Consider the following 24,004-nt stretch of genomic DNA (forward strand, 5'->3'; position numbering starts at 1 on the left):
GCGGAAAGATGACCACCACTGAACAAGACACACAAGCTGAAACGTCAAGACTTGGCCAAGAAATATCTCAAGACTGATTTTTCTAAGGTTTTATGGACTGATGAAATGAGAGTGAGTCTTGATGGGCCAGATGGATGGGCCCGTGGCTGGATTGGTAAAGGGCAGAGAGCTCCAGTCCGACTCAGACGCCAGCAAGGTGGAGGTGGAGTACTGGTTTGGGCTGGTATCATCAAAGATGAGCTTGTGGGGCCTTTTTGGGTTGAGGATGGAGTCAAGCTCAACTCCCAGTCCTACTGCCAGTTTCTGGAAGACACCTTCTTCAAGCAGTGGTACAGGAAGAAGTCTGCATCCTTCAAGAAAAACATGATTTTCATGCAGGACAATGCTCCATCACACGCGTCCAAGTACTAAGTAGTAAGAAAGGGTATAAAAGAAGAAAAACTAATGACATGGCCACCTTGTTCACCTGATCTGAACCCCATTGAGAACCTGTGGTCCATCATCAAATGTGAGATTTACAAGGAGGGAAAACAGTACACCTCTCTGAACAGTGTCTGGGAGGCTGTGGTTGCTGCTGCACGCAATGTTGATGGTGAACAGATCAAAACACTGACAGAATCCATGGATGGCAGGCTTTTGAGTGTCCTTGCAAAGAAAGGTGGCTATATTGGTCGCTGATTTGTTTTTGTTTTGTTTTTGAATGTCAGAAATGTATATTTGTGAATGTGGAGATGTTATATTGGTTTCACTGGTAAAAATAAATAATTGAAATGGGTATATATTTGTTTTTTGTTAAGTTGCCTAATAATTATGCACAGTAATAGTCACCTGCACACACAGATATCCCCCTAAAATAGCTAAAACTAAAAACAAACTAAAAACTACTTCCAAAAACATTCAGCTTTGATATTAATGAGTTTTTTGGGTTCATTGAGAACATGGTTGTTGTTCAATAATAAAATTATTCCTCAAAAATACAACTTGCCTAATAATTCTGCACTCCCTGTAGTCGGGCTCACCTCTACGCATGGCTTGAGCTCTGGAACCAGCCTCCTGGAGAGGGGCTGGACTCTGTCTCAGTCTGGATTTGCCCTGGTGAGAGGCGACGGGCTGGGGTGGGTATTCTAATATCCCCTCGGCTTGCTGCCGGTACGTTGGGGTTTTTCCTGGTGGATGAGAGGGTTTGTTCCCTGCGCCTTAGGGTCGGGAAATGGGTCCAGACTGTCATCTGCGCTTATGCGCCGAGCCTTCTGGGGGGGGGGGGGGTGCTGGAAGGTGCTCCACCTGGAGACTCTGTTGTCCTGCTGGGAGACTTCAATGCTTACGTGGGCAACGACAGCAAGACCTGGAGGGGTGTGACTGGGAGGAACGGCCTCCCTGATCTGAACCCGAGTGGTGCTTTGTTATTGGACTTCTGTGCTAATCACAGTTTACCCATAATGAACACCTTGTTCGAACATAAGAGTGTCCATAAGTGCACGTGGCACCAGGACACTCTAGGCCACAGGTCGATGATCGTATCACCAGACCTGCGACCATATGTTCTGGACACTCGGGTAAAGAGAGGGGCTGAGCTGTCAACTGATCACCACCTGGTGGTCAGTTGGATCAGGTGGCGGGGGAGGACGCTGGACAGACCCGGTGCACCTAAACATACAGTGAGGGTGTGCTCGGAATGCCTAGCAGAGGCCCCAGTCCGCGAGATCTTCAACGCACACCTCCGGCAGAGCTTCAACAGCATTCCGAGGGAGACTGGGGACATTGAGTCCGAATGGACCATGTTCAGCGTCTCCATTGCCGAAGCTGCTGCATTGAGCTGCGGCCGCAAGGTGGTTGGTGCCTGTCGTGGTGGTAATCCCCGAACCAGGAGTTCGGAGAGGCCATGGAAAAAGACTTTTGGACTGCCTCGAAGAGATTCTGGCAAACCGTCAGGCATCTCAGGAGGGGAAAGCGGTGATCTAACTGCACTGTGTATAGTGCTGGTGGAGCGCTGTTGACGTTGACTGAAAACATTGTCAGGCGGTGGAAGGAATACTTCGAGGACCTCCTAAATCCCACTGACACGTCTTCCGAGGAGGAAGCAGAGTCTGGGGATGAGGGGAATGATCCGCCAATTTCAGGGGCGAGGTCACTGAGGCAGTAAAACAACTCCCTGGTGGCAGAGCCCCTGGTGTTGATGAGGTCCGCCCCGAGTTCCTGAAGGCTCTGAACGTTGTAGGGCTGTCCTGGTTGACACGCCTCTACAATGTTGCGTGGAGATCAGGGGCAGTACCCCTGGACTGGCAAACCGGGGTGGTGGTCCCCATCTTTAAGAAGGGAGACCGGAGGGTGTGTTCCAACTACACACTCCTCAGCCTCCCTGGGAAAGTCTATGCCAGGGTGCTGGAAAGGAGAGCTCGTCCGCTAGTCGAACCTCGGATACAGGAGGAACAATGCGGTTTTCGTCCTGGTCGCGGAACACTGGACCAGCTCTTTATCCTCTCGAGGATACTTGAGGGTGCATGGGAGTTTGCCCAACTAGTCTACATGTGTTTTGTGGACTTGGAGAAGGCATTCGACCGTGTCCCTCGGGGTGTCCTGTGGGAGGTTTTGCGGGAGTATGGGGTGTCTCGCCCATTGCTACGGGCCATTCGATTCCTATACAACCGTTGCAAGAGATTGGTTCGCATTGCCGGCAATAAGTCGGACTGGTTCCCGGTGGGTGATGGGCTCCGCCAGGGCTGCCCTTTGTCACCGGTTCTGTTCATAATTTTTGTGGATTTCTAGGCGCAGCCAAGTGGCGGAGGGCTTTCGCTTTGGTGGCCTCAGAATCTCATCTCTGCTTTTTGCGGATGATGTGGTTCTGTTGGCTTGATCGGGTGGGGGCCTCCAGCTCGCACTGGAACAGTTCACAGCCGAGTGTGAAGCAGCGGGAATGAGGATCAGCACCTCCAAATCTGAGGCCATGGTTCTCAGCCAGAAAAGGGTGGAGTGCCCAATCCGGGTCGGGGATGAGTTCCTGCACCAAGTGGAGGGGTTCATGTATCTCGGGGTCTTGTTCGCGAGTGATGGGAGAAGGGAGCTGGAGATCGACAGACGGATTGGGGCTGCAGCTGCAGTAATGCGGACGCTGCACCGGTCCGTCGTGGTGAAGAGGGAGCTGAGTGTAAAAGCGAAGCTCTCGATCTACGTCCCTACCCTCACCTATGGCCACGAGCTGTGGGTAGTGACCGAAAGAACGAGATCGCGGATACAAGCGGCAGAAATGAGCTTACTCCGAAGGGTGGCTGGCCTCTCCCTTAGAGATCGGGTGAGAGGTTCGGCCATCCGGGAGGGGCTTAGAGTAGAGCCGCTGCTGCTCCACATCGAAAGGAGCCAGCTGAGGTGGTTCGGGCATCTGACAAGGATGCCTCCTGGGCGCCTCCTAGGTGAGGTGTTCCGGGCATGTCCCACCGGGAGGAGGCCCCGGGGCAGACCCAGGACACGCTGGAAAGATTATATCTCTCTTCTGGCCTGGGAATGCCTTGGTGTTCCCCCGGATAAGCTGGAGGAGGTGGCTGGGGAGAGGCGCCCAGGAGGTGGCTCTGCTTAGGCTGCTGCCCCCGCGACCCGGCCTCGGATAAAGCGGATGAAGATGGATGGATGGATGGATGGATGGATGGATATATATATAATATTCTGCTCACGTTCTGTAACTTCTGTTCCCAGAGGAACCCATCCGAGGGATTAATAAAGTTTTATCTTATCTTATCTTAACCACAGATGTGAAAACTGTCAGAAAGAAATATTAAACTAAATATGCTGTGATGAACTATGTAGGCTTTGTAAAGAAAAAAAATTAAATGTCATCCACTGAATCACCCTAGTAATGAACAAAAGGATGCACATTAAAAGCAATAAGAGGCTGTCTCATTTTCTTGAGTGGCTCTAAAAAATGTTCAAGTGAGTGACAGTAAGATGCAGACAGTTAACGCTAATATATATAAAAAAGGAAAACATAAGCAGAAGTTGTGACATCGGGATGAATCTTTATTTTCTATGTAATGTAATCAAAGATTCAATCATTACAAAATGGTAATCTCTTTTTATCCACCAGGTGACTGGTTACCTTTTTAGGGTTAGTCACTTCTACCCTTTTATATACAGAATTTTTCCTTTATTTGTTTGCATAAATTTTATGTACTATAAGACTGTTTCAAGTTGCAGCACTGAAATAAGTTTATTTTAAGTTTATCTAATGTTAAAGTACCATTCATTAAATTGTGCAAATATAACAGGAAATGCGATATATAAGGCAGAAACAGTTTGCATAATTCTAATGTGCTTCTGTTATATAGTAGAGTGGCCACCTTAATTCTTCATCATAGGCTGAACTCTCATAAGTAAGCTTTCTCCTAAGGACCTTAAGTAGCTTAAATTGTAGTCTGGGCTCTGGGGAGGCCAATCCATGACCGATAGTGTTCCATTGTCTGTTTTTCTATCTAACAATGCTTTTACTGCTTTGGCTGTGTGTTTGGGATCACTGTCATGCTGAAAATTGAGGAAATGAAGATGCTTTCCCAGTGGTATTGTATGGTGGATCAAACTCTGATGGTGCTTATATGTTCATAATTGTATTTGTTTGGGGGCTGCAATACAGTCAGTGAAATTCAGCCCCCAACCAACACTGCATCCTGTTTTACAGATGGCTTTAGACACACACTGTTGTACCTCTCTCCTGTATAGATATTGATCATTGCTTGAACCAAACTTTTCATGGCTTGAATCAGCACTCTGCTGGTTTTGACTCCAGTTCTTGTGTAATGTGTCATACCTCAGCTTTTTCTCCCCGTTTCCCTACCTTAAGAATGGCTTCTTGACAGCCACCCTTCCAGCCAGACCATTTCAGACGAGGCTTTAGTGAACAGTAGATGGATCATCTGTTCAAGGACACATTGCACACTTTGCTGAGACATGTCAGCTTTTTTGTTAATATCTTGTGTTGGTGCAAAAATGCAATTTTATGCCTGTCAAACTGTGTTGTCTTCATCATTTCTCATAGACTCAACTAAAGAAATGGTAACAAATTGTGTGTTTATAACCGCTAGCAACAAAGTGCCTAAAGATACAGTTTAAAACTGGTTCTTTGCTAAGTTGTCTGTTATGTGTTGACATTCCTTCAGTTAGGTGCCTTATTTATGTTCAAATGATTGATAGGTCAGTATTTAGTTGCTTAGAAAATCTGTCCAGCTTAAAAGCATATTACATTGTGAATCCATTACACCTTTTTTAGAGAACTTCTCCCTCACGCTCTAGGTATGCCATCCGGCAGGAGCAGGAGTACCTGCGCAACCTCATGGGCTCGAGGTGCTGTCTCATGCAACTAATAGGGACAAGGACTGTAACAAAACCAAAACTAGAAAAAAATCAGTCAGAGGGGAATAAGGAGAGAGCAATGGTATGTAATCACCACCTGTTAAAAGCATTCCCCTTTTGTTGCTGTCTTGTTGCTGCTCTCATTTGCACCAATCGCTTATATTTCCTAACTGAACAGGTTGATATCCCTGATGTTTAACTGACTTGGTATTATACAATGATGACCAAATGTTCTCTAATTCTTTCTTAGCAGTGTGCTATATTCTATGCACAACCTTCTGTTGCTTTTGTCTTATCCTATCCTTTTGCATTGTCTTCCCATCATCTATTGGTCTTATCTGATATAGTAAAGCCAGCTGAGGCCAAAGGGTCAATCGTTTATTCCTGTCACTGAGGTTAAAGAGAGCCAACCCAGACAACAGCTGGTCAGGCTGAGTGGAAATTGACTTAACAGATGAACTAACATTTGACTTTTGGAATGGTTGGCCTGGCTTGGCATTTAGTGACATTTGCCTTGTCACACAGATGCATTCATAGGGCTGGAAGAGGAAAAAAATGAATAAAACAAAAACAGGGGTGGACGAGTTTAATTATGTACTGACCACTCTTATGGGACCTATTAGCTAGCTGATCTCCAGACAGCAGAGTGGACAGTGAAAGATGTTGAATTAAGTCCTGACATGTCACTTACTTCTCAATTTCTCTTTCACATAGGCTGCGCCGTTTAATGAAGCTGTAATGGAAACAAAATGTAAATGCACAGTATGCTCTTCGCTGAGTTTTCTCCAGAGAAATCATGTAACAGCACAGCCCAGAAGACTGTGAAGGAGTCATTGACCTCAGCTTCAACACCGTATTTAAACTGCACTTTGTTCTCCATTGATGGACGTGTTTGCGTGATGTTGATCACTTCTGTCATTAAAGTTCACCAATCCTTTTTTCATGTTAGCACACATGAAATGACCTATTTGTGAAAAGGTGAAAGGTGTCAACGTTACTGATCTGATTGAGTCTGACTCCGTCATTCCTTATTTCCAGCAGCAAAGCTGCTATGTGCTGCGAGGTACCTGCCAGTTATTAAAGGGAGAGAAAAAACATTAGCAGCTAGCAAATAGCAGTGTAATGCAGCATAACTTTTAGCTGCTTAAAGGCCAGAATTGGTGATACCTAATTAGGTATGGGATGAAAGTAAAGACAAGAACTTCTTTTATTTCAGTTTTTTGAATCAGGTAACTAAAAAAAAATACAGCTCCAAACCAATGCTAAATCTTCTCTGTGTGGTAGATATGACAATTGATGATGACTTGCTAACCCAGCAAGCCATAAAAATATCCATGTACTTCTTCACTCCTTCAAATGACAGTTAACAATCATTTTTGTCTCCTTCTCAAAATACCACATTCCTCTAAACAGGAATCGGAGATGATGATTGAATTACGAATGTCTACTCTGCTATGATATAGCATTTTCAAAGTCGAAATGTCTATTGCATAGTATTGCATAAGTTTCAGCTATATACAGCTATAGCTTGACTGCAGGTACCCAATCCTATTTTTGTGTCTTTAAAATATATAAAGACTGAGCAACATTCTGATGAGATGTCTGGTTTTGGATTCAAGGTTTTACTATGAGCAAGGCTGATTCTCAAGATTGATTTTTTTTTTTCCTCTAAGAGAATCTGAAAATCGGACTAAGCTAAAAAAAAACAAAAAAAGAAAAACACTTGAAATGAGTCTATGTAAAAAACAAAACAAACCCCCCCCCCCCCCCCCAAATCTCATCCTAATTGATAATAATAACACTAAATTAAATTGGCTGAAAATGTGAATGTGTGAACATTAAAGGTCTTCACTAGATTATGATCCAGACTTGCGTTCACTCGCATTCTCAGCTCTTCGTACCTCTAATCAATAATTCCCTGTCTAGCTTTGAGTTGGGGAGATGTTCCAGGTTGCATTTTTTTTCTCATCTGACCTTTAGAGCAGCAGGCATCATGCTTGAGAAAATACTCTGCAAATCAATGAAGACAGGATTTTTTTTATTAACCCTTTGCTCAGCAGCGGACCCTATACATCTGTCCATTGCCATACCTCGCAGTGCACATTTAATAAAACTGAGACTTATCTTATATTCTGCAAACCAAGCTGCAATTTCAGAGACAACTATAGTCACATTCTTAGGCAGGAAGAGATACAACACTTTAATCAAGCAAAAAATTTTTTAAAATAAACTAATCATGAATAATAAAGCCATCATTTCAATTACCACATCTTACCAGAATTGTAAAAGCTTTGCAATCCCCCTATACGCCAGGTTTGTTGTGACCTGGGAAGTTACATTAAGACATAAAAGGAAAAGAATGCTATAAATTCTGTTTTATTTTATCAGAAAGCCTTGTGCATTTCAGACGACTACAATAAATTTAAGCTATCACATAAAAGAAAACATGCACGTACACATCACAGTATGTCAGGTGATTCCCCCACCTATTCACTCTTGTGGACGCACTCATTTCACGTCTCAATTATGACTTTATCTCCGGCTGGCAGAGGTTGTAATGTCACTCTGGTATGCACAGATCCATTGCAAGAGAACAAATTAGGCCTGACAAGAGCACAGAGAGCATGCCTGAATAAAGCATCTTTATTCCAGACTGGGCGTAATATCAGTGGGGGATAAATATACTTCCATGTGTGTCACAGTGTGCTTTCTCTAAATGATGAACACTTTTGAGATCTGTTTCAGGTTCAATTTCAAATGAATTATGATTGTGAATAGACTTCTGTGTGTTTTAAAAAGCTCCCATTTTCTAGTCCCACTGGGAAATGTAAGGAATAGGCTTCATGCTTTTGAGTCTGTGAGACATTTCAGTGCATCACATTAATCCAGTGTGAGCACTTCTGCGGTGGTCATCCATCATAACCTCCTTTTATCAATATTAAAACATATGTCACACAAACGTTATTACGGCCCATTTAATCCAGTTTAATAGAATCCAGACTGCTCGTTTTTTAGGCTGGGGTAGCACAATGCAAACACAACAAAGGAGCATTATAAGCATTATTCTTGCCATCCTCACTCAGCTCTGTTTCGAAAAAATATAGATTTAGAATTATTGATATCGCTCCATTTCGTTTGATCTTGATAGACAATAAAATATAAGTGTTTTGTGTATATTTCCCCAGTGCCCATTTTGAAAAGGATTCCGCAGTACGTGCTTGTTAAGTCTGATGTTGTTAGTCATTATTAGTTTTACTGCCCTTTCATTTCCCATGACTAAACAAGCAAAGAGGCACCAATGATGGTTAAAAATATCCAAATTCTTTCAACTACAATAAAATGATCACTGTAGCCACTCTTGAAGAAGTTTCAGCAAAGTATAACGTGCAGGAGTGCTCACTTTGTATACAAAGTTTGTAAGATGGAGGCAGATCATTTGTCATAGAAGATGCTATAACTGCCAAGCTAGTGCATGGTAGTATTACCATTAACCGTTATTCACAAATAAAATTAGCAAATACAAAATGTGGTGTTATACAGCAATAGTGCTTAATTAACGCCCTAGCAGGACTGAATCGAACAACATTTGTGATGGAAGTCCAACTGTACATTGCATTCTACACATCACCAGTGACATGCCTCTCCAGGCCATCACTGACCCACTGCTGAATGCTGGATGAAGTTGCAGGCAGTATACCGTTCACCACAGCATGTCCACATGCTTTCATGTCCATCACATGTCCTCGGTGTGAGCCTGCTCTTGTCTGTGAAAAGAACAGTGGTCTGAGATGCACAGTGTCCCACACAAGGACACTGGACCGTCATGGTATCTACACGAAGAATGTTTCTGACTGTTTTGTCACAGAAGTGCACATGAGTAGTCCTCTGAATGTTTTGTAGGGCTCTGGCAGTGTTCGTCCTGTTCTTCCTCACATAAAAGAGTACATACTAGCCCTGCTGCTGGGTTGATGACTTTCTACTGCCTTGGTCACAGTCTCCTGTGATCTCCTCCAGGAGACTGTGCATGGAAGATGCAGCAAGCCTTCTTGAGACTGCACGTAGGGATGTGACATTCTGGACTACATGTGCAATTTGACCGAATTGCAAGGAGTATCTCATGTCACCAGTATTGACAAAAAAAGTAATATAACTTTTTCTTTGCATTTTAGCCATTTCTCCTCACATTTGTCGCGCAAAAAATCAAAGATATACAAGTTTACATACTTTTCTGATTGCCCAACATTTCTTTACAGTTACAGTTGTGAACTGGTGCTTTGGTATCCTCTTGGCAGACCTTAAGACCAGTTTTTGGATTATCATGTGGATGGAGATAAACAGATTTTAAAAATGCCCGTGTACGTGTAGATGCAGCTTAAGTAAGTAAAATGTATTTATATAGCGCTTTTTGCAGATAAAAATCACAAAGTGCTTTACAACAAAGAAAATTAAAAATGAAAAGAATGGAAATACAACAAAAAACAATGTAAAACAGTAAAATACAACATAAAAACAACAAATTAATTAAAAGCTTGCCTATATAAAAAATGTCTTCAGCTGCTTTTTAAAAGAATCAGTGGAGTCTAAATAGCGTAAAACCAGTGGGAGAGAATTCCACAACCTTGGTGCCACTACCTGAAAGGCCCGATCACCACGAGTTTTAAATCGAGTGCGTGGGGCCACCAACAGTCTCTGACCTGATGACCTTAGAGCTCGGGAAGAGGAATGCAGTTTCAGCAGGTCAGATATGTACTGGGGAGCTTTACCATGTAGGGCCCTAAAGGTTAAAGGTAAAATTTTAAAATAAAACCTAAAACTTACAGGCAACCAGTGAAGGGAGGCCAAAACTGGAGTGATATGAGATCTTCTCTTGGTGCCTGTTAAGAGTCTTGCTGCAGCATTCTGCACAGTTTGAGACGATTTAAAGCTGATTTGTTAAAACAAGTAAAAATACCATTACAGTAGTCTAAACGTGAAGAAATAAACGCATGAATAATCATCTCAATTTCAGGCTTTGACACCATTAGTCTGAGTTTTGAAATATTTCTTAAATGATAAAAACAGTTCTGGACCACCTGTTTGGAATGTTGCTAAAGCGACATCGAGCTGTCAAATATGACACCGAGGTTTCTGAGGCTCGATTTTATATAAGGGTCTAAGAAGCTGACATGCTGCCTAATTTCTGGAATCATATGGTCAGGAGCAATAATTAAAGTTTCTGTTAAATCAGAGTTTAACTGGAAGAAGTTGCCGTTTAACCATTGCTTAATTTCTGTCAGGCAATTACTTAAACTAAACAATTTATAAAATCAGAGACTTTAAAAGAACAGTATAACTGAATGTCATCGGAATAGATATCATTTTAGCGCCTAATAATTTGGCCTAAGGGGAATATATAGAGTAAAAAGAGAATTGGACCCAAGACAGATGCCTGAGGTACCCCACAAGATAGAACTCTTGATTTGGACATCACTTGATTCATACAAAGTTATTTAATAATAATAATAAATGATTGGATTTATATAGCGCTTTTCAAGGCACCCAAAGCGCTTTACAATGCCACTATTCATTCACTCTCACACACTGGTGGAGGCAAGCTACGGTTGTAGCCACAGCTGCCCTGAGGCAGACTGACAGAAGCGAGGCTGCCATATCGCGCCATCGGCCCCTCTGGCCAACACCAGTAGGCAAGGAGGGTAAAGTGTCTTGCCCAGGGACACAACGACCAGGACAGAGAGCCCAGGGATCGAACCGGCGACCTTCCGGTTACAGATGCGGTTCCCAACCCCCTGAGCCACGGTCGCCCATTTCATTTCAGATAAATATGACATGAACCATTTTTAAAACAACACCAGTAATCCCAAATAAGCCTGTTTACAATGATACTGTGATCCACAATATCAAAAGCAGAGCTGAGATCCAACAGAACCAGAACTGTGTATTCTCCGGAGTCTGCGGCCATCAGGATGTCACTAGACACTCTAAGGTAAGCCATTTCCGTAGAGTGCAATTTGCGAAATTCAGACTGGAAAATGTCCATGATATTTTTCTCCAGGAAACAGTTCAGTTGTTCTGCTACAGTTTTTTCCAAAATCTTTGATACAAAAGGCACTAACTGTTTGAAGGGGATGGGTCCAAATGAAGTTTCTTTAATATCGGCTTAACAACAGCTTGTTTAAAGAAGCTGGGAACTGAACCAGAACAAAGAGAAATATTTATCATTTCCACAATACAGGGGCCAATAGAGTCAAACACATTCATGAAAAAAAAGGCAGGAAGGACATCAAGGGGGCTTGAAGTTGGTTTCATATGACCAAGCAAAGCCCTGATGTCCTGTAATGTAACTGGAGTAAAGGAAGACCAAGTATCAGAGGTGAGTAAATTGTAAGCTTGATACTGAGAAGATGATGGAGAGATATTTGACCTAATGGCAGTGACCTTATTTGTGAAATAATTCAAAAACTCATTACATTCAGATGTTGAGTAAACGGGTGCATGAGGAGCATCAGGAGAAACAATAGTCTTAATTTTATTAAACAAGAATTTAGGATTTTTCTTTTTTGACGCTATAAGGTGTGCAAAATACTCTGTTCTGGCATTTTTCCCCATGCCATTTAGTACGAAAATGGATTCTTTAAGATGTAATCTGTGAACCTCGAGCTTGGAAGTCTTCCACAAACGTTCTAGCTTGCAACAGTATCTCCTAAAATTACGAATGTTTTAATTTATCCAAGGAGGAGATTTCAAACATAGGGCAGTACTTTTAGAGTGTGAGCCCATAAAGACTTCCCTAAACCTGCTGGTCTGGAAGTCCAGCAGTTCATCTAAACAAAAGGCACTTAGACTAAAACACATATAGCTACGTTTATCCTACCATAAAACAATAAGAGAAGGTACGACCTCTCCCATGCTCCCAGGATGTGGGTGTGAATGCCAGAACACTCTGGAATGCACACAAAGTCTTTGCAGACTCAAACCTCTACCAAAATGACATTGATTATAAACTCTAAGCATATATGAGTAGATATTTCTAAGCATAAATGACAATCAACAATATAAACCTGACATTTCTGCCCGTTTGACATTTATGCTAGAAAAGTTCCCAGTTATGATCACCTCATGTCTGACAGTTTCAATGCAAACATTTTTATACTCAGCAAATGTCAATCACCCTAAATTACTGTAAACGTACACAGTTTGACTAATGTATTAGCAGTTATCCTATTCCTCATTGATCTCATCCAATGGTAAACTGCATCCAGCAAGTGAACAAATGAATTGTTAACCGTCAAAATAAAAAATTTACATTTTCAAAAACATCCCAGCTTGGTGGTGCTCCTCCTCTAGACATGTAAATCACACCTGTCTCTACAGAGTAGTTTAAGTTCTGCAGGGCGTCATAAATGTCTCTTCCAGTTGTTTCCATCACTGTACATAGGACCAGAGTCCAAATGTACATAGAATAGAAATTCAAACATACCAGGTGGTTTTGTTGTTTGTCAACATGGGTCTCAGCTATCTTCAAAGCTGCAGGCCTGTCAGCACTCCTGTTTTATGGCCTCTATCTACCCCCATCACCTCACTTCAGGCCTCTGTCCTGCGAGGGATATTTATGACTCCTCTACTGTCCATCCTCTGCAGAAAAAACCCTCTGTGGAAAGGGTGTTGGATCCAGTTGTCTTACTGCTGTTATGATCCCAGCAGTCTTCAGAGTGTCATTGTATGTATAGTACAGTGACACAGCATTAGGTGAAGTTCATAGGAAACCACCTTAGCTTCTGGTTCCTGTGCTTTTCACAGAATCATGATGCCATCCTTGGGCTCCCTCTGCGCCGTCGATGGAGCGTGGCACGCTCCCCTCATCCTTCAGGTGCCCGTCTGTTGTCCACAATCTCCTCTGTTGGCCTCTGGAAAGCCCCCTTGGCACAGATCTCATTCCAACGCAGCTTCATGGTTATTGTTGTGGCAATCTGATCTCATGATGGGCCCCAAACAGCTCGACTTTTGACCTCAACCACTGCCTGGGCTGTCAGTTATGCCTGGAATGGTTCTTGTTTCTCACTGGGCCTCTGAAGATTTCTCAGGAGATTCCTTTCAGCAATACTCTGACTGCTGCACCTGTATTTCCTTGCTAGGAGGAAAAACTTCTATTTGGAAAGCATGTCAATAATCATCAAACCATATTTGTCTTTAGTTCAGTGAACTTCACTTATAGGCCATCAAAGCCTCATCTGAACCTCTCTCAACTTACTCGGCGTTGCTTAGCATGTAATATTAGACTCGAATCCCGCCAATCTTCATTCATCGAGGAGAGAAAACAGACAGCTAATCCGCCGGCCCGATGACAAATTCTCACGTCTCGGGACTTTACTACAGGAACTTCCTGGCTGATGTCAGTCTTTCAACATGTCTCTTCTCCCCTTGGCGAATCCAGGGATCCAGCGTTGAAGGACCAATTAATGATAGGTTTGTAGCATAAACCTATTCGCTGGAACGTTCAAGACAATTTACTACACAGCAAAAAGCAAGACACAAATAGGCAAAGTTCTTTGTGTTACTCATGCATGAGGGAGACCTGCCTGGAACCAAGTGTCGTTCCACCCACTTGACCTCCATCAGACTCTCAGCCAGGTTCCCCATAGCACTCCTTTTATTGTGGTTACATGAATATGCATAGGTTCATTAACATATAACGTTTCATATAGGTATATATGTGTGTGTGTGTGTGTGGGGGGGGGGGGGTTCAGAGGGTTCAGAGTGTGACCTAATCCTAACCCTAAGCATATATGAGTAGATATTTCTAAGCATAAATGACAATCAACAATATAAACCTGACAGCGTGGATTATATTCAGTTGAAGGAAATCTTCTTTGCTGCCATGTCTCGGTTAAACACCTTAAGTTTAGGGATTCCTCCATGAAGAGATTTAAAATAAATGATTTGTTTGTAATTGAGCGACCGTTAAGCAGGGCAAACCGTATTGATGACGTTTGGTTGGTGCACTCAACATCTGACTGCAATGGTACTTGAATTAAGCACCTGTGCATACCTGTACACTGCGCCGGGCGGTGACTCCGAAGCTAGTCGATGCTAGTATCCATGATGGTACATCGCTACTGCAGGTAAAACGGCGGACAGATGAAGGACATAGGGTAAGCATGCTGCAATTTAGCCGTGGATCCCGGGCTGCAGACTGAAGGGTAGCGTCCCTACCAGATGGCAATAGATGAACTGGTCGCAGGCACCGGGAATCTCCCTACAGCCAAGAACCTAACCTTCGGTACCTTCTCAGTCTCACCTGAACACTGGCCCTGGTTCCCCTTTTCTTTTTCTTCTGATTGTCCCACCAGTATGTACAGTGGCGTGCACTCAGGTGCGGAGCACACAAAAGGGGGAGGAAACATTCTCCTGTAACTGTTCCAGCTGTCAAAGTAGCTTTCCATTGAATCTTTAATGTGAAACAGCGTGCCCCGATCGTAAATTCTAGCAGCAACTGATCTGAACTGTGATACCGGGTTTTGTGTATCCCTGGAAACAACCATTTTCTATTACATTTTAGATTTTTCTTATTATTTTGATTCTTATTTCTGAGTCTTTCTTTGAGAAGGACCCTAGAGTGCAGTCTTGAATACGTCCTCTTATGTGGACAAGCATACCAAGGATTGTAATCCGCTACACAGTAATGTTCAAGTGTTCCCTTAAAAAAATTTTTTTGCAGTGTATGTAAATGCTTCATAGCACTCTACTAGACTGCAAAACTGAAACGATTACTATTAGGCAACATTTCTAATGAATGCATCACTGAAACGCTGCTTTGTTTGTTTCTCACTCTGGTTATACTTTTCATTCAATCAGCTATCACTTTTAGGAGAGCTTAAGTTAAGCTTTATTTCTGTATGTATTTTGTATTTATTTTGGGGAACTTTTGTCTTATTTATACCTGAAAATTGTTTCCTTACAAGATATTCAATTTAATTCCATTTAATTTGTACAGCATCAAAATCACAACAACAGTCGCCTCAAGGCACTTTATATTATAAAGTAGGTCCTATAATAATACAGAGAAAACCCGACAACCATATGACCACCTATGAGCAAGCACTTTGGCGACAGGGGGAAGCAGAAACTCCCTTTTAACAGGAAGAAACCTGCGGCAGAACCAGGCTCAGGGAGGGGTGGCCATCTGCTGTGCCGGGTTGGGTGAGAGAAGGAAGAGAGCCAGAGATCAATAACAAATATGATTCAATGCAGAGAGGTCTATTATCGTATGCTTCAATAGGTGTGTCATGGGACCGAGTGGTCTGTACCGAAACTGTTAAACCGCCTGCTGTCTCTGTTCTGGGTTTCTGTGCCTGAGGCCAATGTTTTATTGGTTAAACTTGGACTTTGGAAAAGTATCCATCCATCCATTTTCATCCGCTTATCCGGGGCCGGGTCGCGGGGGCAGGAGCCCAAGCAGAGAAGCCCAGACCTCCCTTTCCCCAGCCACCTCCTCCAGCTTATCCAGGGGAACACCAAGACATTCCCAGGCCAGAAGAGAGATATAATCTCTCCAGCGGGTCCTGTGTCTGCCCCGGGGCCTCCTCCCGGTGGGAAATGCCCGGAAAACCTCACCCAGGAGGCGCACAGGGGGCATCCTTGTCAGATGCCCAAACCACCTCAACTGGCTCCTTTTGATGTGGAGGAGCAGCGGCTCTACTCTGAGCCCCTCCCAAATGGCCGAACTCCTCACCCTATCTCTAAGGGAGAGGCCAGCCACCCTTCGGAGGAAGCCCATTTCCACCACTTGGATTCGCGATCTCATTCGGTGAGGGTAGGGGCGTAGATCAACCGGTAAATTGAGAGCTTCACTTTTACACTCAGCTCTCTCTTCACCACAACAGACCAGTACAGTGTTTGCATCACTGCAGCCGCTGCATCAATCTGTCTGTCGATCTCCGGCTCCCTTCTCCCATCACTTGTGAACAAGACTCCGAGATACTCCCTGACCCGGAATGGGCACTCCACCCTTTTCCAGCTGAGGACCATGGCCTCAGATTTGGACAATGTTGGGCAAGTTACTTTGAACAAGTAATTAATTATAGTTACTAGTTACTTCTTCAAAAAAGTAACTGAGTTAGTAACTGAGTTACAAGATACTAAAAGCAATTAATTACTTGAAAAGTAACTATTGCGTTACTTAAAAAAAAATAAATCTTTAACCCTCTGGGGTCCACGGTATAATTGGCCATTTTCAACTACTTTAGATTTTACCTCAACATTACACCTTTAAAAACTATTTAGTTTGCCTTGTTTGGTGTCATTCTTTTCAGCACAACCTCGCGTGTCTAAATGTACAGATATGTTTTCATTTTGACATACTGTATTAACACAATTGATCTAAAATCAGACAAAAAACATAAAATCCGAGTAGAAAAGGGTATATTTTTACTGTAACAAACACAAACATGTTTAAGTTTTGCAAACAACAAAGTTATTTGCAGCCATTTACCTTTTACCCCTTTTTATAGCCATTTCAAACTGCTTACACAACAATCAGGTGTTCATTTAATAAGATGGCACACAAATCATTTGTGCCACTCAGATAAAAATAATTTCTGTCCACTATAAAGGAGAATATCACGGCCAGTCATGTTAAAGTGGTCATGTGATTGGCTTACAATGGCTACTTTATTCTTTCTCAGTCAAACAGCAGCACTCATGTGATTGTTTTGCCCCCTTAGCAACAGGTATTGTGCCAAAAAGTGATCGTTTGCCAGAAAGTGATAGCCTTCCGCAAGCTGTAGCGCCCAGATTACCTAGATAGACAGCTACTTCCATGCAACTGATATAAGATGCAGTAAGCTGAACACAGCTTCAACCGTCTGTTTGTTGAAAAATAGTAACGCGACCGCACCGCATTTTGTTGTTTGTAACGGTAACGGCGTTCTAACGATAGAAATACTAAATAGTTAGATTGCTCGTTACTGAAAAACGTAATGCCGTTAGTAACACCGTTTCCTGTAATGCAGTTATTCCCATCACTGAATTTGGAGGTGCTGATTCTCATTCCCACCGCTTCATGCTCAGCTGCGAACCGTTCCAAGGCGAGCTGGAGGCCATCACCTGATGAAGCCAACAGGACCACATCATCTGCAAAAAGCAGAGATGAGATCCTGAGACCACCGAAGTGAAAGCCTTACGCCACTTCGCTACGCCTAGAAATTCCTTCCATAAAAATTATGAACAGAATCTGTGACAAAGGGCAGCCCTGGTGGAGCCCATCACTCACCAGGAACAAGTCCGACTTATTGCCGGCTATGCAGACCAAGCTCTTGCAATGGTCGTATAAGGACTGAATGGCCCGTAGCAATGGGCCAGACACCCCATACTCCCGGAGCACCCCCCACAGGACCCCCCCGAGGGACACGGTCGAATGCCTTCTCCAAGTCCACAAAACACATGTAGACTGGTTGGTTAAAATCCCATGCGCCCTCAAGTATCCTCAAGAGGATAAAGAGCTGGTCCAGTGTTCTGCAACCAGGACGAAAACCGCATTGTTCCTCCTGTATCCGAGGTTCGACTAACGGATGTACTCTCCTCTCCAGCACCCTGGCATAGACTTTCCCAGGGAGGCTGAGGAGTGTGATTCCCCTGTAGTTGGAACACACCCTCCGGTCTCCCTTTCTTAAAGATGACCACCACCCCGGTTTGCCAGTCCAGGGGTACTGCCCCTGATCTCCACCCAACATTGCAGAGGCATGTCAACTAAGACAGCCCTACAACATCCAGAGCCTTCAGGGACTTGTCCACCCCAGGGGCTCTGCCACCAGGGAGTTGTTTAACTGCCTCATTGACCTCGCCTCCAGAGATTGGTGGGTCATCCCCTTCATCCCCAGACTGCTTCCGCCACGGAATACGTGCCAGTGGGATTAAGGAGATCCTCGAAGTATTCCTTCCACCGCCTGACAATTTTCTCATTCGAAGTCAGCAGCACTCCACCAGCACTATACACAGTGCAGGTAGAACACCACTTTCCCCTCCTGAGTCGCCTGATGGTTTATCAGAATCTCTTCGAAGCGGTCCGAAAGTCTTTTTCCATGGCCTCTCCGAACTCCTCCCACACCCGAGTTTTTGCTTCCGCCATCGCCCGAGCCGCATTCCCCTTGGCCTGTCGGTATCTATCATCTGCCTCCGGAGTCCCACAGGCTAACCAAGCCCAGTAGGACTCCTTCAGCATGGTGGCTCCCCTCACCTCTGGTGTCCACCATTTGGTTCGAGGATTACCACCACGACAGGCACCAACTACCTTGCGGCCGCAGCTCAGTGCAGTGGCTTTGGCAATCGAGGTGCTGAACATGGTCCATTCAGACTCAATGTCCCCAGTCTCCCTCGGAATGCTGTTGAAGCTCTGCCGGAGGTGTGAGTTGAAGATCTCGCGGACTGGGGCCTCTGCTAGGCGTTCCGAGCACACCCTCACTGTACGTTTGGGCACGCCAGATCTGTCCAGCGTCCTCCATCGCCACCTGATCCAACTGACCACCAGGTGGTGATCCGTTGACAGCTCAGCCCCTCTCTTTATCCGAGTGTCCAAAACATATGGCCTCAGGTCTGGTGATACGATTACAAAATCAATCATTGACCTGTGGCCTAGAGTGTCCTGGTGCCACGTGCACTTATGGACACTCTTATGTTCAAACATGGTGTTTATTATGGCCAAACTGTGGTTTGCACAGAGGTCCAGTAACAAAACACCGCTCAGGTTCAGATCAGAGAATCCGTTCCTCCCCATCACGCCTTTCCAGGTCTCACTGTCGTTGCCCATGTGAGCATTGAAGTCTCCGAGTAGGACAGCAGAATCCGCAGGGGGGGCACCCTCCAGCGCCCCACACAGGGACTCCATGAAGGCTGGGTACTCTGAACTGCCACTCGGCGCATAAGCACAGATGGCAGTCAGGACCCGTTCCCTGACCTGAATGCAAAGGGAACAAACCCTCTCGTTCACTGGGAGAAACCCCAACATACCAGCAGCAAGCCAAGGGGATACCAAAATACCCACCACAGCACCCTTTCCCACCAGAGAGGTGACATTCCATGTCCCAATTGCCAGCCTTGGTAGCTGGGAATCGGTCTGCCAGGACCTCTGCTCCTGGCTGCCGCCCGACTGACATTGCACCCGACCCCTACGGTGCCTCCTGCGGGTGGTGGGACTGCAGGAAGATGGGCCCATGTCCCTTTTCCGGGCTGTGCCCGGCCAGGCCCCATGGACTAAGGCCCGGCCACCAGGTGCTTTGCGGAGGGGGAAAAGTAGCAAGGATAAAAAGCAATAACACGTAGAGCTTGATTTGGTGTGGCCTGGGTAACGTGGCTAGGGGGAACGCAGAACTGAAGTGGTGAGCAATTTGTATAGCTATTCTTACTTGCAGGAGGAGAAACAGAGATCTGAGATCCAGAGGTTCCAGATGGAGTGTGATAGCAGGTTTAGTACTCTTTCTGCAGCATTTTGGATTAACTGGAGTTAACTGGAGTTTTTAGGACATCCTGATATTAACCCTTTAGAGCCGGTTGGAGCGGGCACGCTCTGTTTTGCGTAACTATTTTTAAATCCCGGTAGCACTGCAACCACATAAGCTAGCGCAATAATTTTTTTTGCATATGAAACTGGAGGAGTTGTACTTACATCTTATGCCATCAGTTTGTCCTAGGTCCCAGTTTCCTTCCACATATAGCTTTGCAAAAACTTCATAAAAAGCACTTGCAGCAACAAAAACATAATATTCCAGAAACACGCTTTGCCGATCCGATCAGCTGTTCATAACACTTCCTATGTTGGAATAGACGTCAGCGCGAACTTTTGCATGTCCGCCATTACCTGCCCGAAACCGGAAGTGACATCATTTTCGCGGAAATGTAGTTTTTTTTACCATCAGGGCCTCAGGGCCTATACTGGTGTTTTTAAAAGCTATCTTTGACTTTATGACTTTCTGTGTCTTTTCTGGGATGCTTAGGACTCATATTGCACTGCTGGAAATAGTTTATTTTGATGCATATGCTGCTTTTTTGCAAATTTGCAGTATAATATTTATTTTTGTTTTTCCTGCAGTATATACAAATTGTTGTATTTCAAAAATAAAACTATGAAAACACTCAAAATAAATTTCCTGTGGTAGGAAACTATTTTGTGCAACTTTTTTGTATTTACAGTTTTGAGGGATAAGCCTCTTAAATTTCTCTAACTACAAATATATGTTAAAAAAGCAAAAACGATTTTCAATTTTTTTGTAGTTTATTGCACTTTTTTGCAATTTATGTAATTACTATGCACTTAATGAATAAATATTATTAAAATCTGGGCTATAATTGTTGTATTGATGTAGCAACTTGAAATGCTCCCAAAAATGGCACCACACCATGTAAAAATATAATATAAGCTCTGGCGGACTTGGTTCTATGGTAGGTCTTAAAGGGTTAATGAATTACAGTAGTCAATAGATAATGATACAATAAATAGTTTTAAAGTGTTTTGTGGATATTTCGTTGACTCCATTAATTATAGGGGGTTTATACATACTTTACTGAAGAGGTATGTGCCACCCTGCCTAAACCTCTTGCCCCTCCTTTGCTCCCCATGTAGAATTTTCTAGATCTGCTACGGCATGACACTATCCTTAGATACTAGTTCTTTAAGGATTTATATAATCCAAACACACAGAATGATGCTGCCACAGAATGATGTGATGAGCTGATCCGTAAAAAGCAGATGCTGAAGTGTGATTATTTTGCATGAAAGGATGAAATGGAGCACTTTTTTTTAAGTGGAGTTGGTGATAGAATTTAAACTGTGCTTTTAAGAAAACTAGATTATATATCAGATTATATATCAGAAAATAGTCTCTCCAGCAATTTATACTGACTTCAACAGGTGAGGTCAATACTACATTATATTAGTGAGGCTGCAGTCCCCCTTTTTGACTTAAGTTGATAATATGATGAAAGTGTATTAAAGAGAGTGTCTGTGCCTTCTGGAATTAAATTAAATCTGGTTTAGAAAGGCTTGTGTTCTAGAACCACTCCATTATTTAATGTAGTGGCAACTGATTACTCAAAAATAAAGAGTTTTCTGATGCCTCGCACTGACTAGAAGGAAAAAATAAAACTAAAAAAAGGCAGAGAATTTGCAACCTCCCGCCGGCACTGAAGATATTTAGATCAGTGTCTCTAAAGCACTTGATCAATGATATCTGCTGAGTGATGTCTGTGCACATTGTGCTCAAGTGCCGGAGTGTGTCACGAATGAAAGGATTTATTTGACCAGCTAAAGGGTAGCGAGGCATAGCACCAGCTGGATATTAGCATGGGACTGTATGTGCACAGACAAATAAAATTCTCAGATCAAAACACAAGTGCCATTTAAAAAGAAGTTACTTTGGACTGTGTTCTCATCACAAATGGTCGCCACAAAGGGTAGCTCCACATGTTTCGATTTAAGAGTGAGTGTTATGCTGATTGTACAAGGGACGCACCAATGACAGCGTTCTGGATGCATATATCACACCTGTAACACCAACATATCTTCTTCTCACGTGTTCACTCATTCATATTCACTTTCGTTATGTCCAGTTAGAGACACTATACCTAGGAACTTGGAGATTGGGTTTAGTGTAATGTTGGGAAACTTTTATTTTGCTAGCATAAGAGGAGTGGGGGCAGGGCTAATCAAATACAGCACAGTACTGAGTAGTAATATTGTATTACAGATAAAGGGTCATTTGCTTTTTCAGCCCACTTGACTTTGCAGGTTAGTATTTTTCTAGTGAGGTCAACAAAGCTAACGTCAGGTAGCAGAGGAAGTTGGTAAAACAAAGACAGAGGCATCGTAGAAATAAAAAAAATTAAGTTCACGTTTTAATCAAACATATAGATTCATTCTGGATTTTTAGATGGATTTTTTATCATATTAAAATGAATGAAAAATGACTGAAAATTATTAAATTAATTTAAATCCTAAATATATAACAACACTTTAATTCAAGGGGTTTAACAGCTGGGTTTAATGTTGAAAGTCCTCAGTTCAATTGCATCTTTAAAGCTTGTGTCACGGTCTGGCTGGCAGACCGTGGGGGATGTTGGAGAAAAGGACCCAAACTCTGGACTTAGTGGAATGAGCAGTGGGTTTATTTACAGTGAGGTAAATGTACACCACACAATAAATCTCCAAAGTGCTCCCTCGACTCCCGTGACGTGTCTTCTCCTAAGTGCTGGTATTTCGTGCTCTCTGCCCCTGTGCCTTCACACACCCGGTGTGTCTTGCAGTCCTGTGTTCCGCTGTCCTCCTGAGGAAAAACAACAGACACAGCCGTTATGGCACCAACTCCAGCAGGCATACACTGAACAGCACTTTAAACACTAACATGGAGTCTAACTCAACAATCCTGCGCCAGAGGAAACTCCATCGCTCTGTTAAGTAGCTCCCCCGACGAGCCTGATCAGAAGCAGGTGTGTGGGAACCTAGGCGTGACCAGCAGCTGGCAGGGCCACACCCATCAGGCCTGCAGGTGGCTGTCCTTCATCCTCCAGCCAAACACACACGTACACACACCAGCATGGAACACAAGTGCAGCAAACATACATCCAATAATAACAATAATAATGATAATAAAGGTCCACACTGTTCACGGACCCCGAGTCCCCGGAACCGGGTCCTTGACAGCTTGATACGTACAAAATTGTACAAAATTATGGGACAGTGTCCAAATTTTTATGGACCTGAAAAATTAAAAAGAAAAAAATGCTGATTTTATTGCTGTACAATTTGTTGAGAATAAAACAACAACAAAAGTTTTATCTAAAGAAAAATTGCTTAATACTGAAGAATTTGACTTAGGAGTCCTCATCTGGGGTTTGCTGTGTAGACTCTGCCCTTCTCTTCTTACCTCCTCTTTACTGATGATTTCACATTTCAAAACTGGAATGATCATTCCATGAATGAATCATTCCAAGACCTGCTGCAACTGATTATCAGTCCAGTTCTTGAACATGAGACAGTTAAAACAAACAATAAAAGAGGACAACAAACAATAGGTAACAACGCAACAAGCTAAAACAGCCAACTAGACAGAATCAAAAGCCAAAATAAAAAAATAAGTTTTAAGACGTAATTTAAAAGACTGGATAGACTCGGCAGTGCGAATATGAACGGGGAGGTTAAAATGTACTTTCCACCCCTTCATTAAGAACAGCTTCTTGACAGACAGCCTTCCTTTGAGACTATTTCTGATGAGGTTTCATGAGCAGTACATGGATCCAATGAATCATCAGATACATCTCTCAGGTTCTGTGTCAGGTCTTTGTTGGACATTTTATTATTTTATTTTATTACTTAAGGAGATGATGTTCAGATACTGCTGTAGATAGCTTTTAGGCCTGCCACTACAGTTGTCCTCCCTTGTCCATTTTTCCCAATTTTTAAGGACACATTGCACACCATGGCTAGTTTTCATCTGATAGAAGCTTGTTTGTGGAAAAATACTATTTTATGCCTGTCGAACTGTGTTATTGTTGACATATTTAATAAAGTAATCTAGAAAAATTGTTTTTCAATACCCTGCTAATGTCTAAGCATCTAAAGATAAAATTTGAAATTGTTTTTTTTGCCTAGTTGTCTCTTATGTGTAGACATCCATTCTGTTTTCAG

Source organism: Rhamphochromis longiceps, linkage group LG23, assembly GCF_057381845.1.
Source record: "Rhamphochromis longiceps isolate RC_006_pf linkage group LG23, R_longiceps_female_GT1.1, whole genome shotgun sequence".
Classification (NCBI taxonomy): Eukaryota; Metazoa; Chordata; class Actinopteri; order Cichliformes; family Cichlidae; genus Rhamphochromis; species Rhamphochromis longiceps.